Source organism: Pristis pectinata, chromosome 6, assembly GCF_009764475.1.
Source record: "Pristis pectinata isolate sPriPec2 chromosome 6, sPriPec2.1.pri, whole genome shotgun sequence".
Classification (NCBI taxonomy): domain Eukaryota; kingdom Metazoa; phylum Chordata; class Chondrichthyes; order Rhinopristiformes; family Pristidae; genus Pristis; species Pristis pectinata.
This window is the reverse complement of record NC_067410.1, coordinates 34,968,841-34,986,285: the sequence shown is the minus strand read 5'-3', so window position 1 is coordinate 34,986,285 and position 17,445 is coordinate 34,968,841. Positions and strand designations below refer to the sequence as shown.

The following is a 17,445-nucleotide window of genomic DNA, read 5'->3' as shown; positions in this document are numbered from 1 at the left end:
GATATTAATAGCACACTAGAGATGTTAGTCTGCGATGCAGTGAGTAGCAGGACTACAGTCTGGAAACATGATATTGTAGAAGAGAGCTGACAGAGCTGCTGCCCTGTTGTTGGGGAGACCATCATCCATAAAAATAGTCTTTACATAATGGCAGCATAGGTTATCAGCTTTGCATAGAGCATTTCGTCCTGTCTACATCAGTTCTTTTCTGGAAGGGGACTTAACTATTGTTTTATTTGCTTTATATTTTCAGCTTCATAAGAAGAGCTTGTTTTTCAAAGGCCGGATTCAGAAAATGTCCTGTAAAATGAAATGAGCCAAACTAGTTTCCAACTATTGATTCATTAATGGTATTCTATTCTGTCAATTGACAAAGATTATATAACCGATAACAGATGTACTTAATGGCTTTGTGATAATAATTATTTGCATTGCTTTCATCTTTTGCACTCAAGGGGGTTGGGGTTCCTTGTTAACCATTGCATTGCACAGTGTACCACAGAGAAACTAGACAGCTTTAAATTACTTGCAGATGTAAATGTTTAAATGCCCAACAGCAAAGGTCAACAAAAAGACACACCCAGCAGCTATACTCCAATGGAATTGAGAAGCAGACCAGTTTTTCAACCTTGTGTTCAAAACCACCCTTATATTGTTCAGCTGGTGTTTCTCATAAGTGTATTTATAGCAGTAAAACTCATCAGTTTTGTAAATCAGCTCATCTGAGCAAATTGAATGTAGCATGAAAACATGGAAATGCTCTGCAAATACCAGGGTTAATTAATAATCCCCAGGCACATACCTTCATAAATGATACAACCACTGTTAGACTATTCCACAAGAAAAACGCTTTGCATTTTTTTTTACATTGTAATCTTGGGGTGGGATAATTAAGATAGTTCCATAGTTCAATACTGGCTTGTGTATGCGTCATGCAAACTCAGTTGCAGATTTGTGAGTCAAGTAATAGTTGGATCATTAATATGGTTTAGTACGTGTAGTATGATTTCCATGGATTTTGTGTGTGAATTTTAAGAGATTTTTTTTCTTGGTGATTTTCAAATGTCATATATAATTTTCATGTTCTGACAAGTAGAATGTACATTTGAATGGAGTCAAATACATTTCTCTTTTTTTGTCATATAAGCATTAACTCTTAAAGTGCTAGTTAAAGGAAAGAGCATTTGTTGAGCTCAGGTTACCAGTTTCTTTTCTTACTCCCACTTCAGATATTTGCTTTCTCTGCCCCTCTCTATCCTTCACTTTAATTATAAAAAAAAGCTTGTATTCAATGTTTATAATTGCCCCTTTGAACCCCCCCCCCCCCCCGTAACTTTACAACCATCGTCAACCTCCCCCCACCTTGCACTTCGGCTGAAAATCTAAGATTTATCTCAATTGTCAGGAGTTCCTAATTGTTTATTGGGGTGAGAAATCTGTAGGTATGTTTCTCGTTCTACGTGGGCCTTGCAGCCTGCATAAGGTTCCAGTTTCTAATCAAAGGCCAGAATGGATTTATGATACCTGTTAAAGAAGTTTAGAAAATAAGTTACTGCAGTTTAAGTAAAATAACCTCCTCCCACCCCTCTCCCACCACCACCACAGGCATCCACACATGTTTGCATCTAAGTTGCATATTTGTTGCTATTGCATAGTGATTTGATTTGCTACCTGAAATTATAGATCCAACAGATGTTCAGAGATTGACTCAAATGTCCCACATGGCACTACACTTAACAAAGTGTCTGCACTGTTTGCTGTGGATTCTGGAAGTTTTTGGCATGTAACTGATATTTTTTGGCAATTTCTGAAGGTCACCGGTAGTATAACCATGTGGCTATTTAAATTCTTACCTGGGGTAGTTTAATTGCTTGCCTTCTGCTGCTCACACTCTGCATTGCCTTTATGTCGCTATGGACTTCAACAAATGGATTTTCATAGAACATTTTCCAATCTTGTTGGATTGTATAGGAAACACAAAATGAAACAGCTGGTTGGCTTATGTGTTGTTTAAGTTATTTAATGATAACTGAAAATAGTTCTATTTTTGCATACACTTCAATATTCTTGATGGATTTTCAAACTGTTTGTTTATACCCAGGAAGTATAAATCAACTCACTAGTCCATTTGGTGTTGCTCATACCTCCTATTTTAAATGCTAAACAGCATAACACTTCTCGAAAATCTGCAGTACGGGTAAGACCTCAGACCAACCAGAAAATGGGAAAACTACAGTTAGTTTACAGGTCCCATGGATAAATAAAAATACAGTTGTTGTGAGATTTGTTTAACATTAGAATGAATTAGGTCTGATGCTCTTGGAGTCCAAAGTATGTCTTTTGCATCAGTTGTACAACATTTGGACAGGAACATGGCTCTGGAAAAAAGTGCTTTGCAGTGACTAGTTTTTCTCCATGGGTTCTACCTTTTTTATTTAAGTGTAATTTTGTTACTGGCACTGTAGTTGGAGAGGGAGTAGTGCAGACGGCAAAAGTGTGTCTTTCCTGGATTCACTGGAACAGTTATACAATTTACATCCAACTGAGATAACTGTAGACTTTTAATCAATACAAGTATCAGTATAAACTTGAATGAAACTTTGAATGTATGTGTACGTGTTCAAAACTATGGATCAGAGGGAGAAATTGCAGGGAAATTTAGAACAGGAGAAGGACATTTGACGGACTTGTTGCTTTTCTTCACTTACCTCCTTTATAGTAAACTATCTAGTTTTTTACACATAGGAGAGTTTTGAGGTTGACCTGTCAATAACTGAAGTTCAATATATTCAAGCAGGCAGAGAAACAGTCTAAGACTTCAGTTTGCTTTTTTTATTTCATAATCTGACCTACCCATTACATTAAACAAAATATTCCCTTGAGCATTTTAGCATACACACATTGATAGTTTATCTTGGACTCAGAGCAGACTGAATGCAGATGTAACATGAGGAAGAGTACAAGTTAGTAGCAGGGTATGCATCAACAAAAGCTGCTCACAAAGAGACATAGAGTTATACAGCATGGAAACAGGCCCTTTGGCCCAACTTGTCCATGCAAACCAAGTTGTCTACCTGAGCTGGTCCAGTTTTTCTGCATTTGTCCCATATCTCTCTAAGCCTTTCCTGTGCGTGTACCTGTTAAAATGTTTTTTTAAACATTATAATTGTACCCACCTCTACCAGTTTTTTTAATCAAAATATACTTTATTCATAATAAAAGAAACTATATACAATAATAAAACAGTTCAAACCTTTGCATTTGTATACAGTTCCATTCTTAGTGTTACCTTTTTATATTAAAAATAACACAGCACCAATGCCACATGTGTGGCTCCCGGGGTGATACCCCAATCCCATACCCACCCACCAGTTCCTCTGGCAGGTAGCTCCACGTAGCCACCACCTGTCTGAAAAAGTTGCCCCTCAGGTCTCCTTTAAATCTTGCCCATCTCACCTTAAATATATTTAGACTTCCCTACCCTGGGAGAGAGACTGTAACCATTCATGTTATCTACGCTCCTTATACCGCTACAAGGTAGGAGGCTCTATAAGCTTCCTCTGCTCCAGCAAAAACAGCCCCAGCCTATCCAGCCTCTCCATATAACTCAAGCCCTCCAGTCCCAGTAACATCCTTGTGAATCTTTTCTGCACCCTTCCTAGCTTAATGATATCCTTCCTATAGATGTTTTTGAATTGTGCGTGTTCTGTGGAACTACCTTATTAATCAATGTGACTTCTTGCAACATGGGAAATTTCAGTCAGCTCGTGATTGCAGAGCAGTCTGTGCCCCACCTGAGATGTTTCAAAGAAACAATATAGTTTACTTCCAGAGAACATACATCTCAGATTGGATGTGTATTTAGTATTCATATTGGCTCGTTAGAAATGGGTGGCTCTACTTGAATTGGTTAATCACGCTGTTCCTGGCTTGATGATACAAATAAAGACAGAGATTGGAGTGGAGAAGAATTTTCTATTATGGGGTTGGATTGCTGTACTATTACTCTGAGAGCATTCACCAAGCTGTAGCTCCTAGGCTGTGTAATCACAGAATTACTTTGGTGTTATTGACTCCTGATAAATTGCTTTACATGTGTTCTCAGTAATTCCAGTTGTAGTAAAGACTCATTTTTCTAAGATCTGTTCACCCCTAAGTTGAACTGCTTTCTCCATAGATTCAGGCATGTTCCTACTTTAAAAGTTAAAATAGAGTGATGTAATGTGTCACCCCTCCAAGACCTAGTCCACAACAGGCCAAAATATAAAATCACTTCGTGATTTGGCTAGTTGGGGAACCACACCAGCTTTCTGGGAAGTAATCACACTTCATTCTCCATCATACTGATGAAGAACATAGTGTAAAAATCCTTGTAATTCTGAGATTAAGTAACAGTGTTTACTGAAGTTATAAGGTTAAAATTGAAATGAAAGTCGCCTTTTGCTTTCCAGACTATTTCAGTAAAAGTTTTCCTGTTATCCTGCTGATAACATTCATACCAAAATCTCAGTGACAAAGTTTAAATAGCTACAGTGACAGAATTTTAAAATCCAACAATAAAAAGACCTCTGCAAAACTATTGCATTAAACTTAAATAGACTTTAGTGTCTAACATTGGAATAAGTCTTTAACATCAGGCTGGACATGCTCTGGTTTAAGTATTTGCATAGGAACAGCAAATTCATTTCCATTTTAGTGTGCTCCCCTGTTGTACTACAGCTTGCAGTAACACTCCAAACAACATTCATTTCAAGGAGGGACAGGCATTGTTTGCTTTTCATTTGACTGCAGGTTTCTACAATGGATTGACTGCAGATCATCATACATTTGAATATAAGTTTGAAAAATCAGCAAAGCCTTTGGAAATTAGGAAGAACAAGGTGATGCAGATCAAGGATCTATATGAATACAGAAGTAGCTCATGTTCTGTGGCTTTCATGAAAGTGGTAAGGGAAAAGCTACATTCCAGTTGATATTGCCACCAACAAAATTGAAACTAATATGAGAACTTCTTGGAGAAAAGTACATGTAATGATGGAATGTGTTAGATGCATTGAGTTTTTGTTCAGTCTACTGTTGGGATATATTGGCATATATCTGACTCTGCACTGGCTGAAATCACATTTGCACCATGTCTAAGACTCAGGAGGATTATGTTTTATATTGGAGGTCAGACTGAACAATTTCACAGGTTATCTTTTACCCTGTGTCCGTATGCAAGTGTTAGTGCAGCAAATTGACCTGGGGAAAAGGTGATCTCTTAAAGGGACAGACATTATTTTCTTTATAATATATCAAACTTTTAGAATGAGTGCAATAGAGATGTGACTGTTTCAAACGATATCACTGAATTCCAACAGTCAGGAATCAAGTGAAAAGTTGAGTATTGGTAAATGGTCACAGTGGTAGATAGCTTGCTTTTTAGAAGTAATGAATGATAAAATACTGCAGAGATAGTGGCTCAACTGGCATGAGATCAGAATGCAACTCAGATGTTCAGAAAAACCATTCAACATAGCTGCACTGTTTACTGTTCAGGGAAATTTCCTCACATTTAACTGTCAGCTGTATACATATCACTGGGAGGCAAATTTTAATACTTTTATTCAAAACAGTTAGTTGTGGGTTTTAATAATCTAAATTACATTTTAAATAGTCTACTTGTAAACAAAGTTATATCAATTCCATGCAAAGTAAACTTGAAACACAGATACTATTACGTTGGCTGATCTTGAGTAACCAGTCTCCTACACAAAGCAAGGGAGAAACGAAATAAACACATCACAGGAGTTGGATTCTACCTTAACGTGTCTACATTTTCATGTGGATGGCAAGTAAAGCATAGTGCTGCAAGGTATTTCAGATGTTCTATTTCAGATTTGCAGCCATTTTGGATGTCTAATTTATGTGGCCAGTATTCTTTACTCTATAGATTTGAAGCCATACTGACAATTATATGCTGAAACAATGAGATTTCTGCCAGATTTTGTTTTATTTTCACCTTGAATGCCTTTTCATGTCTCTTGAAATCTTAAAGTAGAGACTGTTGCTGTTACTAAACTTTGAAGTCAAAGAGGAAGGCAGTGTGCAGCGAAAGCACTGCTTTTCAGGGCAGCTTGCTGAAGCATTGATGTTTCATGTTTGAGGATTATTCGGGACGAAAAAGCTGTTGGCTTGTATGCAGATATACTAAACAGACCAGATTTTGTTTCCTCCTTTCATTTTGCATTTTGTTAATTTGCTAAATATGGAAGTGTACAGCATAAACCAGGACAGATGGCATCTGGTTCCACCCATTTTGTTTTGCTACTGCGTCACCAAATTTTACTCATGTAATCTGTATGCATGGCTTTTACTTACAGTACAAGAAGAAAGGACTAAGTTCTGTGATACATGAAGTCATTTGCACTGTAAAGAAATCTGGAGGCATCTGGAGTTAGAAAGCACAATCATATGAAAAATGTTTCATCTGCTGGACTACACAAGCATGCACGCGTGTACACACACACACACACACACACACACACACACACACACACACACACACACACACACACACACACACACACACACAGACAGCAGTTTCGGCTTGTTATGTGAATACCTGGCACTAGCTGGCATTGATAAGCAGTTAGCTTCTTATTTAATTGTTTCTATTAACTTTTCTGTGAGTGTTTCACCATCAAGTACAACCAGAAGTATTTTGTTTTATTTTTCTTTGCCATTTTCCGAGTGTAAGTCAAAATGCTGAGACAGGGCAACTGCCATCAAACATCCAATCAGAGTGTATCATTTTTTGTCTCCAGGGTAAGAAGACAATTACAAAAGGGGCTTTAACAGAAGATTGCTTTAAATAAGCAAATCCTACTTAAAAGAAGGTAAACAAAAGGTTTGTTCTTTGTAGGAGATTCCTTGTGTGGAATTTACAATGCTTGTTTAATAAGTAATTTATGCACATTTAGTTTAATAAACTATAGTGTGGAAGGATTTTTGAAAGTACTAATACATATATGCAAAACATGCATAATTATTCACAAAGAAATGTTTTAAAATAATTGGAAAACCTGTAGAGTCCTTTTTTATTTTAAATGTTATACCCTCTAGCTGTGCTGAGACATCTACTTGGAATTCAGCTGTCTGTTTCATAATCACCTTTTGTCAGAAATTAATAGTCAGTTAAGTGCCATAGCAACGGTGATGTAACCATCAAGCAGTGACTGCAGAAGCTTGTGATGTAGGCACCCATTAGTGCTGCTGTCCATCCGACCTTGCCAGATTAGAACATTAGAAATAAATTGACAATCTATTAATTTTAAAAAAGTCCAAGACATAAGAACAAAACCAAACACCGGGAAAAATGTAAATGTTGTAAGATTTTAAATCCATAGAATGAATTGTGCTACCTGTTTTGTTTCATGCATTTATAATACTTTGATTCTTAAAACCTCTTCTTAATCCCTTTGCTTGGCATATAACATAATAAACAACTTGCTAGTGCTAAAGTGCCACATGAGGGTGGTGGCTAACAAGAGAGTTTAATGTTTCTGCCACTAGCAGTTTTGTCGCTGTATTTTTCATGAGCTGTAACTACCGGTAATGTACTTCGGTAGCTCCAGAGCAGTAGTTAAACATAGTGACAAGCTAAACAGCCCCAAGGCCCTTGCGTTAGGAGTAGGAGAACACACAGAATGTTACATTGCTTCAGAGTGATTGCAGGAAATAGAAACAACTTCAGGATTTCTTCTGATCTATCAAACAGTGGTGTTTTTTTCAGTACCATAGAACAGGACTAGCACATTATCCCAAATCTTTGGTTACAGTTCCCTTAAATTTTTTATTGATAGAGGTTCGAAATCTATGAAAGTTAGGGGAAGGTAAATGTGAAGAGGTGTTGCTTTCCAAGATGGATAGTGGAGACCCTGGATTGGCTTAATTTTGCTAAGAGTGGACTTTGCATGTGTTGCTAACTCACTGGAAAGGAATTGAAATTTTTAAAGATATGTGGATTTTACTTGGCAAGGCTTCCCAGTTTGTTTCTAAACATTCATGTAAAAGATCTTTCATATTTTAATAAACATATGGGTTTTCAAGAGCCATGGTGTAGCATGATGTGTAATAAAATTAAAATTTAAATTGTATACTTTTTTAACAAAAAGTTGGCTGTATTGTACTTTTTGAACTTCAGTTACATTAACACCAGTTGAGTGCAAAATATGGTTGAAAAAAAACTATTCATTTTAGACAGAAAGACATTTATTGTTTCATAATATCTCAATGCAAGCTGTGCTACATTTAATGAAAAATAGAAATCTAGCTGGTGTGTGATGCTTATCTAAACAGACTGGAAATTGGAAGAGTGTTGTATTGTTTATTAGCTTACAAAAATTGCCTTTTATGAGAATCTAAGTGGTGCAACAAAGCACAGCATGACATGATTCACTGTTTATACTTAAAGCCTTAATTTTGGAACGCTGTGTCTAGCTGTCTCACTCTTCTGGTTTTGTTGGCTTAATATTTTCTGCTTGCTGTTGCACAGCTAGCTAAAAAGACTGAAGCATCCTGCACTACATGTATCAAAAAACAGCTGCTCGAACCTAATGAAAAAATGCCCTTTCCAAACCTGAACTTGCCTACAAAGGAAAGATAGAGTCAAGGTATTACTGGCTGAGCGTTACAATGCGGAGTTGGCCATCATGCCTTTGAACTTGTGAACTGATACTTGTTACCTTGATTTATTGATTCTGATATGTCTGTAGTGCATTAAGCGTTATTCCATCACAGCAGTTGGGGTGTGCATCTTTAACTTAAAATGACTTCCAGAGTAGTTTATATACAACATCCTCAAGCCCTATGTATGAATGCATGTGTTTGTGTGTGTGTGTGTGTGCGCGTCTATTTGGGGGCGGGGTAGCAATGAATGAATTAGACTATTATTTTGTTTTGAATGCTGTTGTATTAAACAATAGAAATACTCCGTGCTTTATTTGTGTGTTGTCTGTTACAACAGTAAAGCATTATTAGATTCTGTTCATGTTTATTTTGTATAAAGGTCTGAAGCTTGTCCGAAGTTGACAAAATTTTTCCTATATAAACAGAGCAGTTTCCAAAAAAAAGCTACACAGTGGGAGCACCTAAAAGAGAACTGACAAACACCATCAGCTGCAAAAAATTCCATTTCATTGCAACTATGTTATTGTTTACTTTACCATACACATCCTAATATGGTTACCTCCCTGTAAAGACGGCAGGGCCAGGGTACGGGGGCCCCCCATACGGAATAGTTTTTTTCTTGCCGCTTGCGTTCGGAGCCAGCAGTGAGGACAATAAGAAACAAAGTGAATAATTCCAGAAAAGGCTTCCCGGAAAAAGGTGTCACATAAATCCTAAGCAACTCTCTTCCTCTGACACTGGGCACTGCAAGTGTAAACTTGCTATTCCGTGCTGCCCAAGCATTACAGTTCCCTCTAGCTGCTGTAGTTAATATGTCTAGCCATGTGAATCACTTGTGTCTCTGTTGCTCTGTAAAAAGGTTTCAGCGAGTGCCTGCTTCCTTGAGATGGAGCTCTGCTTACACCTCAGTTGAGCTATCAGGAGTAGTGTTTGAACGCTCCCTTTATTAGGAATATTAAGGTAAGCATGCTGATTTAGGCCTGAACCTCTGTCACCCCTCATGCTACTCACCAAAGACATATCCCAGTGATTAAATACTGATTTTATGTATCATTGTCCTCAGTCGCAAAAACAATCATAGAGCTGAGCGTTTTGTTTTAATTACTAGTTGTGGGAAAAAATGCCATCCGTTCTAAACGTGATCGGGCTGAGGTGCACTCAATCTAGTGTAAACAGTGCTGTAAATACTTGGTTGTGTTGGCAGTGACTGTTCCTGAGTTTTTTTCCTGCCCATCTTTTCTCATCTGCTTGAAACTCATCTGAGACCTCACATCCATTTCAAAATCCTCATGTTACTGAGACTCGCAAGTTATCTATAGCGCTTGAACAAAGGTAGGTTGTTCCACAATGGGACACCGTGGGAGGGACAAGTGGTTTTTGGAGGATTGTCTTCCTGGTGCCTGACTGGTTGACCTAGACTGAGAGTGGCTAGAAGGAGAAATTGGCTGCTAGGACTTGAGTCAGTGGAAACAAGAGAAAATAATGCATGCGTGAAATTCCTTATTCCTCTTTGCATTGTTAATTTAAAAAATGAACGGTACTAAATGAAGTAAAAACTTTCATTGCAGCATAAAATAGTTCACATATGTAAGACTTGTGACTGACTGTAAAAGAGAAGGGATAGAAGTTTGTGATTCCAAGATCTGTTCTGCTAAACTGTGCTGGGGACTTGGATTTTGATTGTAAACATCAATATAAATTTGAACAGATGTTCTGCAAAGTAGTGGTCCTTCATGTTGATTGTTTACATACAGGGATGTGATAAAGGGTGTTCTGTGGTGGTGGTGTTTTTCACCGAACAGCTTGCAAACCTGATAATCAGTAGTGTAGAATGCCATGTTTCTTCTTTAATTACACTGTTTGACTACTGCAAGAAATTGACATTCTGCTTGGAATGAACCTTAGTACTAAAATAATTAGTGTTTTAGTAAACTGTAAAATGGAAGGATGTGACTGGTTGACCAGATTTCTTTATTTATAAAAGTTACTGACTGTAGTTTAAATGGGTTTGATTTTTACTGCTGTAGTTATGCATTAATTAGAGTAAAATTATTTCAATAGATATGATTTTGCTCATAAAAATGTTTTCTTGTACAGTTATGCTGTTTCTGACTTCTGTTTATTTTCATTGTTCATTCCATTTGATTGTGAAAGTGCAGTTTTAATGACTCCAGTCTGACATTTTATTGCATGGAAACTGATTTCTGACACTGATTCTGAAGATTTGGTTAGTAGGATTTGTACTTGTTACTACAAAACAAAGATTTCATTTATATTAGTTGATTACATTTGCAGTCACCAAAAGCAGCAAGGAGCCAAAAACTGCAAGTATTCTTATATTAAAAAATAAATAACCACATATGAGGTTCTTATGTAATGTACTATTAAAACAGAAATTTATTTTGCTACTTATTACCCATGAAGGCACATTTGGACTTGGTAGTCTCTAATTAGAAGTGAGATATTAACATTTCATAGGGATTTATGTTAGAATGTGGAATGGCGGGCGGCTGCTTCCTCATTATGAATACTCTCTGCATGTAATGAGGTCCATCATTAGTTGATGGAGTGGATTTGCCCCAGCTCTACCTTGAAAGGCAGATAATTTACATAGTTCTCCAGAGCTTATGGTTTAATGGGTTCTTTAGTGAATAAAATGAAATGCTACATCTTTAAATTTTGTATCATCAGCCTTTTGGTAATTTACTGTTTCAATTTTGATTCTCGTAGCTTCTTCAGCATCAGAATTTTAAAAACTGATTGTTAAGCATATATTTGTTTAGGGTGTTTTCATTGGAGTGTACATGACAATTACAGCTGTTCATTAACAAAATTGGGTATTTGTTTTAAACTTTAACCAATCACTTTGATATGCTAATTATGGTGTAATTTAATTTGAGCCCTGTAATGATGATGCCGTTATTATGGACATAAATGATGCAGTTAAGCTGTGTAATCTCATTTGCATACTGTACACGCCAGTAAATTAAACCCTTCCTAGACGGCTTCAGCTTTAATTTTCCACTTCTTTTCACACAGTGCCTTTTGAGTTGCTCTCTGATGAGCCCACTTTCTAGTAGTGGTGATGGCTGTTTGATGTGGAGAGTATGCAGAGCTAACTAAAGCTACATACAATATGTAATAGATAAAGGAACTCATTGTATATTAAGTGTTTATTTTGAGAATTTTTTAAATAGGTAGAGATGTCTTGTACTTAAAATATTGTAGCGTCTAGAACACAAAAGGGTTAAGCACTCTATGTGAAATCATTTTCATATTCTTTTCCATTTCTTTCTCAAGTATATGTGCCAGGAAAACAGCATATTTTATGAACTTGTTTTGTATCCATGTCCTTTAGTAGGGGGACTTTTATTTGTTGTACCACAAAGAATATAATTTTTCTGCCAACCAATTTTCTCTGTTAGTCACTAATTGGCGACATAAATCTTGATGTTGAGAATGAGGAATGTTTCTGTGTCATAGAGTGTAATCTTCACCCTTATTTACCAATTCATTAAGATTCATTGATGCAGGATCGGTGAGAGGAAATGACAACATAAATCAGACCTCCAACATAATGACCCTAATCAGTTGGGAATAGCTAGAAATGTCATGATGAACTATGTCCTTGTATTACTGCCACTGTACATTGTCATTGGTGTGCTTTATGAGTTGGACGCATCCTCCTGACACCAGCTGTATTTAACAAAAAAGAGTTGTTAAAAACTGATTTCATTAAAGGTGGGAGCTCCAGACAGAGTCCTCCTGCATTTAGCCTAGTGTCCTACACCTTCATTGTATCTGCTTATTATACATCAATTTAATATATGTTAAGATAGGTATAGAGAGAAATCCCAATAGGAACAATGTTGATTTGAGGATTGGGGTCCAAGTAAAACAATAAGATATCAGGAGAGCCCCTGCAGTGAGAGTTCTGAGACATAAGCTTAGTAAGAGAGATTCAGCAAGTGGACATCCCAAAGCCAGAAACAATGGATTTCAGGTGTTATATATATATGTATATATTTGTTTGTTCTGCATTCAAAATTGAACTGAGTGTGTTGTAAGCATTTTTAGTACTTTCCAGTGACAGTAAAACAGAAAGTGTTATTTCTTTTTATCATATTAATATGCATGTGTTTTGAAAGTGTTAACGTGTTTTCAGTGTTCATCAAAAAAAACTTTTAAAAGAAATTGAAACATTTTTTTCTGAAATATGAGATAACTCTGCAAGATTTGATATGAATCTAACAATGATCCTGTTCCAGCAGAACAAGATAAGTTTTCCTAATCTTGACAGCTTTGGATGTAATCCTGTTTTTCATTTGACAGGCTAGACTCCAAGATTTATGACATATTAATCAACTAGCTGAAAAAAATATACAAACATTCTTGCCATATTAAGATCTGATGGTGCAAATGCCAATAGATGTGTAGACTGTTCCATGATGAAAGCACATTTTTACCATTTATTATGGAGCTGTATAACATGCGAATGATTCCAAACTAAGGCAAGTTTGTGTATTTCTTCACACAATTGCTTCCTTTTGACCACATGGCAGTTAGAAAGATCTATATCGATCTAATAATAATAAATAAAGCGCCAATGGTTTGGGTTGTTCATTATTAAAAATAGGAAATTAATATGTTCAGTATACTGATTCATCTGCTGTTGTGAAGAAACAAACTTATTAAATGTGTTCATTTTCAGCAAAGCATCAATAAACTCCCACTTTATTTTTATGCTCATAAGTTAAATCACTTTGCAATGTACAGTTTTTCTTTTGTTCAGATAATTGACAGTGGAATCACTGGCCAGCGAGATTTAAAATTTGAATCTGACTTCACCCCACTCCCCTTTTTCAATTTTTTGCTTACGTCCTTGAGAATATTTGCTTGTGCAAGGGCACCTGTTGTTCTGAGGTACCTGATCTCTGGAATCAAATTGTGATAGTTTTCAATTATGGGAAAAGCATCACAGTTAAAGTGATCTTGTCCTTCCTAAACCCCTTACATTTTCAGATTCCTGCTGATTAACATTGTGAACAGGATTTGTGGCTTATTTTCTCTCCCTTTTCATCAACAGTGATGAGATTAATTGTGGAGTCCCTCTAGCTGAGAAGATTTAACTCGGTTTACAATTGGAATCAAACTTTGGGCCTTCTACCTGCATGGCTCAGCTGTAGACTTTATTTAGTCATTACTAAATGGATCATAGAGGTTTTTTTGGTAATTTCACACTATTAGTTTATCCTTGGTAAGTTTAAAGATGAGCTGCTGGACTGTTTAAACTATTTAGTCCACGTTGAAGCTTGATCCACCATCTCTCTTTTTATCCCGCATCCCCCCTTATTTCTAGTAGTTCCTTTATCTACCAAGTCATTCTGTTTATGGTTCGTTTGTGATCAAGCCATTGTCATACTTGGCACTCTCAAGATTATCAGACCCTAAAATCATGAACAAACAATCACTGCCTTTTGTACAATACCATGCTGGCGGTTGCTGGTGTCAGTGTTTTATTCTTTGTATTAGTTATGTTCGAAATGTCCGCCAATTGCCAAAATACACGGCAGATTGGATTATTTACACTTTAATATGTTTTAAACCCAACTCCTTACTTAATATAAAAATTATTCAATATTATTAGTTGGTGGTAAACAAGCAGATAATCACAGCTTAGAACTGAGGTCAGAAAGAAATAAACAAAAGGTTGCATGAATTACTTTTGAGTCTGTTGGGTGGGAGTTTGTTTACTTTTAGACTAATATTTACAAAGAAACCAGCTAAGAACGTCGTACACTGTTCCAAAAGATCCATCCATTTATATCCTTGATTCCATATTTACATGCCCTAATGTGAAGCAAAATAATTTCATGATATATTTGATTTAATGAATTGACTTCCACCTTTTTGTCTTGTCAATTTCATCTCTTCCTACTCCTGAAAGGTCAGGCATCTGTTTAGAGTAAACTACTATGGGTGCCATGTATCCTCCAGCAGCTGATAGGAATAGACATTATCTTTGTGTAATCACTTGACTGAGCACGTTTGACTGGGGAGAGTATTACAGCTGACTCTGCTGCTGCTCTCACTTGGTATCACATTTTCATCCATTCAGTGCATTAGGTTGTAGTCATCCTGGTCAACAAAGGGTGATTGAATTGAGTACTTCTGTAGTTGCTGTGACTTAGCTCCTGATTTGTGTAAGGTTGCTTAGAATTTGGGTGAATAAATATATACAAACTTATCAGGACCTTGCATGTGTTTAAGTGGATTGGATTGCACTTCCAGACTCTCAAACTCGTGGGATGGCTTCAGGCTAACTCCAGAGATTGAACAGGTTCTGCGTCTGTGGCTTAACATAAAGTACATGGTATAGTTACATTGAAGTTATGATGCCACCTTAGCAATTACACATCTGTTCTCACTGTTTGCTTAAAGGCTGCTTGGGACTCTTATTCCATGAGCTATTAGATTTCTGGTTCTTACTATTAAGCTCATGAGCCAGATTCTTTATTGATTCAGTAAGTCCTCCACTGGTCACACATTCTGTTGAAAGCTGTCGTGTAAAAAAAAATTCCCATGAGAATTCAAATGTAAAAATGTTCAGATTTACCCATTAAGCCTACCTATTTGGTTTTCCTGTAGGTGGCGCTGTGATAGGATTTCCAGCGTTAATCTGGTCATTGACCTGTCATTGCTCCCCATAATATAACTACATGATCCAGTTATCTTTATAGATCACTTGATGCTTTCTAAATTAAATTTTTGTTTGTCATTTTTATTCATAGTGGATATATTGTTCTTAATCTCTCTGTAAAACTTATTACTTATCGGCCTCTAGCTTCCTCATACCTTGATATTTTTCCCCAAACGTGCAGTTCTTTAGCTGGATGCAAATCATATAGTTTGAATGTATGTGGTGTATTTAAACATTATCGGTACTTCAGCTAAATAGTCATATAGTTTTCTTTAGTTTTTAGCTCCTACTCGAATGTTTATGAAACATATTTGAAACAAAACTGGAAGCAAATTTAAAAAGAGATTCAGGTAATATTCTTGAAATACTTTGAAAACTGAATTAGTATGCGTCAATGAGAGAGAGATGAATTACACAATAGTGACCTTTGCCACATTATAATCAACAGATAGTTTGGAGACTGAGCTCCAAGCTCTCATTGATTTGTTCACAGAAGCATATGAGAGGATGGGCATTGCAATGGACCTGTCCCTGCTGCATGACACTGCCCTCCAACAATAAAAATTCATGGGTGAAGCCTCGGAAAATATGGATCACTTTTCGTGTCTCAGAAGCCACCTCTCAATGAAGGCAGACATTGATGATGAAATTTAGAATTGCCTTCAATGCCTTTGGTCAGCTGAGAGAAAGGGTGTTTGAAGATCAAGACCTCAAAGCTGGCACTAAACTCATAATCTAGTAAGTAGCTGTAATCCCTGCCCTCCTATAGTCTTCTGAAACTGAACTATCTGCAATAGGCACCTGAAGGCACACCACCAGTTCTGCCTCTGCAAAATCCTCCAAGTTTACTGGAAGCATTAGTGAACAAATTTCAGTACTTTTTCCAAAGCCAACATCTTTAGCTTTGAGGCCTTAATTGCATTCGGTCGGTTTCACTGGGTGAGCCACGTTGTTCACATGTTCGATGTAAGACTCCATTCTGAGCTCTGCCATTGGAAGAGGATGTGCTCAAAGCCTCTTTGAAGAATGCAGCACCTAGCCCATGATTGCTCAAAGTGGAGGAGGAGCATTCAGGAGTGTATTGAGAACCTTGTTCACACAGAGCTCTGCATAAATGACAGAAAAAAAACACACCAATTCACAACCTACCCACCCAACCCTCTCATCAGGGACTTTTTGTGGAAGGATCTGTGGTTCCCACATTGTTCTCATCTGTCACCTCAGAACCCACAAAACCAGAGTGGAAGCAGGTTATCCTTGATCTCAAGGATGTTTTAGAAGATAATCAACAGAAAATGTCTTAAATAAAGAGTCAGAAGGAACTAATATATTCCCTCATCCTCATTTGTTAGTTTGAATTTTGAAGCTGAAAGATGTATTCCTGCACAAGAATTTAAAAAAAAAGGTATGATTTGCTTTACAGATCTTCTTTGTCTTTGTCAATCCCTCTACATTGAGAGTGACACACTTCCATTTGGGGCTTATGTATACCGATGTGTCTAATATGCCCCCCTTTGCATCTGCAGATTCTGCCACAGGTGGAGCAGTTGGAGCTTGATGGGACAAGGTGGAGGATTGTTTAGATTGTTCAATGCTCCTTTTATCATTTACATATAGTTCTCCACATGCTCACTGTTGGAGTGACCTAAAGTACTTGGTGCCTTCCTCAATGGTCTCCCACCAGCTTGAATGATCTTGGGCAAGAGATTCCCATAAATTGGTGAGAGTGTTATATTTTGTTGCAAGAAATCTTTGAGGACATCCTTGAAGTGTTTTCTTTGTTCTGGAAATGCTTGTTGTGATAGGGTTAAGAATAGAGTGCTTGTTTCAAGAGTCTGGTGTCAGACATGTGACCATTGAAGTTGGTTAAGCATGATCAGAGCCACCATGCTCAGGATGTTGACCAGAGGATAGTTCATCATTCCTGTAGACTTGGAACATTTTGCAGTGATGACATTGGTTGTACTCAGTGGTTGCGGTACCCATTCAACATTACCTGGTGGGGCACCTAAGGCAATCCATGGTTATTTATAGATTTGCTAGTTGGCCCTGAATTTTTTTTTGTTGCATTGTTT

The 17,445-nt window shown here is 37.0% G+C and overlaps 1 protein-coding gene across 10 annotated transcripts in view; it reads left to right on the top strand.

Moving 5' to 3' along the window:
- foxp1b (forkhead box P1b) overlaps positions 1 to 17,445 on the top strand; it is a 458,146-nt gene that overhangs the window by 166,761 nt on the left and 273,940 nt on the right. For 2 of the 10 annotated variants that reach the window (XM_052017520.1, XM_052017516.1), the window contains one exon: positions 6,807 to 6,878. The exons of 7 other annotated variants lie outside the window; for them this stretch is intronic. The gene's annotated coding sequence lies outside the window, so the exon portion shown is untranslated. Of the gene's footprint in view, positions 1 to 6,806; positions 6,879 to 9,514; positions 9,631 to 17,445 lie in introns of those variants that run through there. One more of the 10 variants, XM_052017523.1, reaches the window with a different exon arrangement.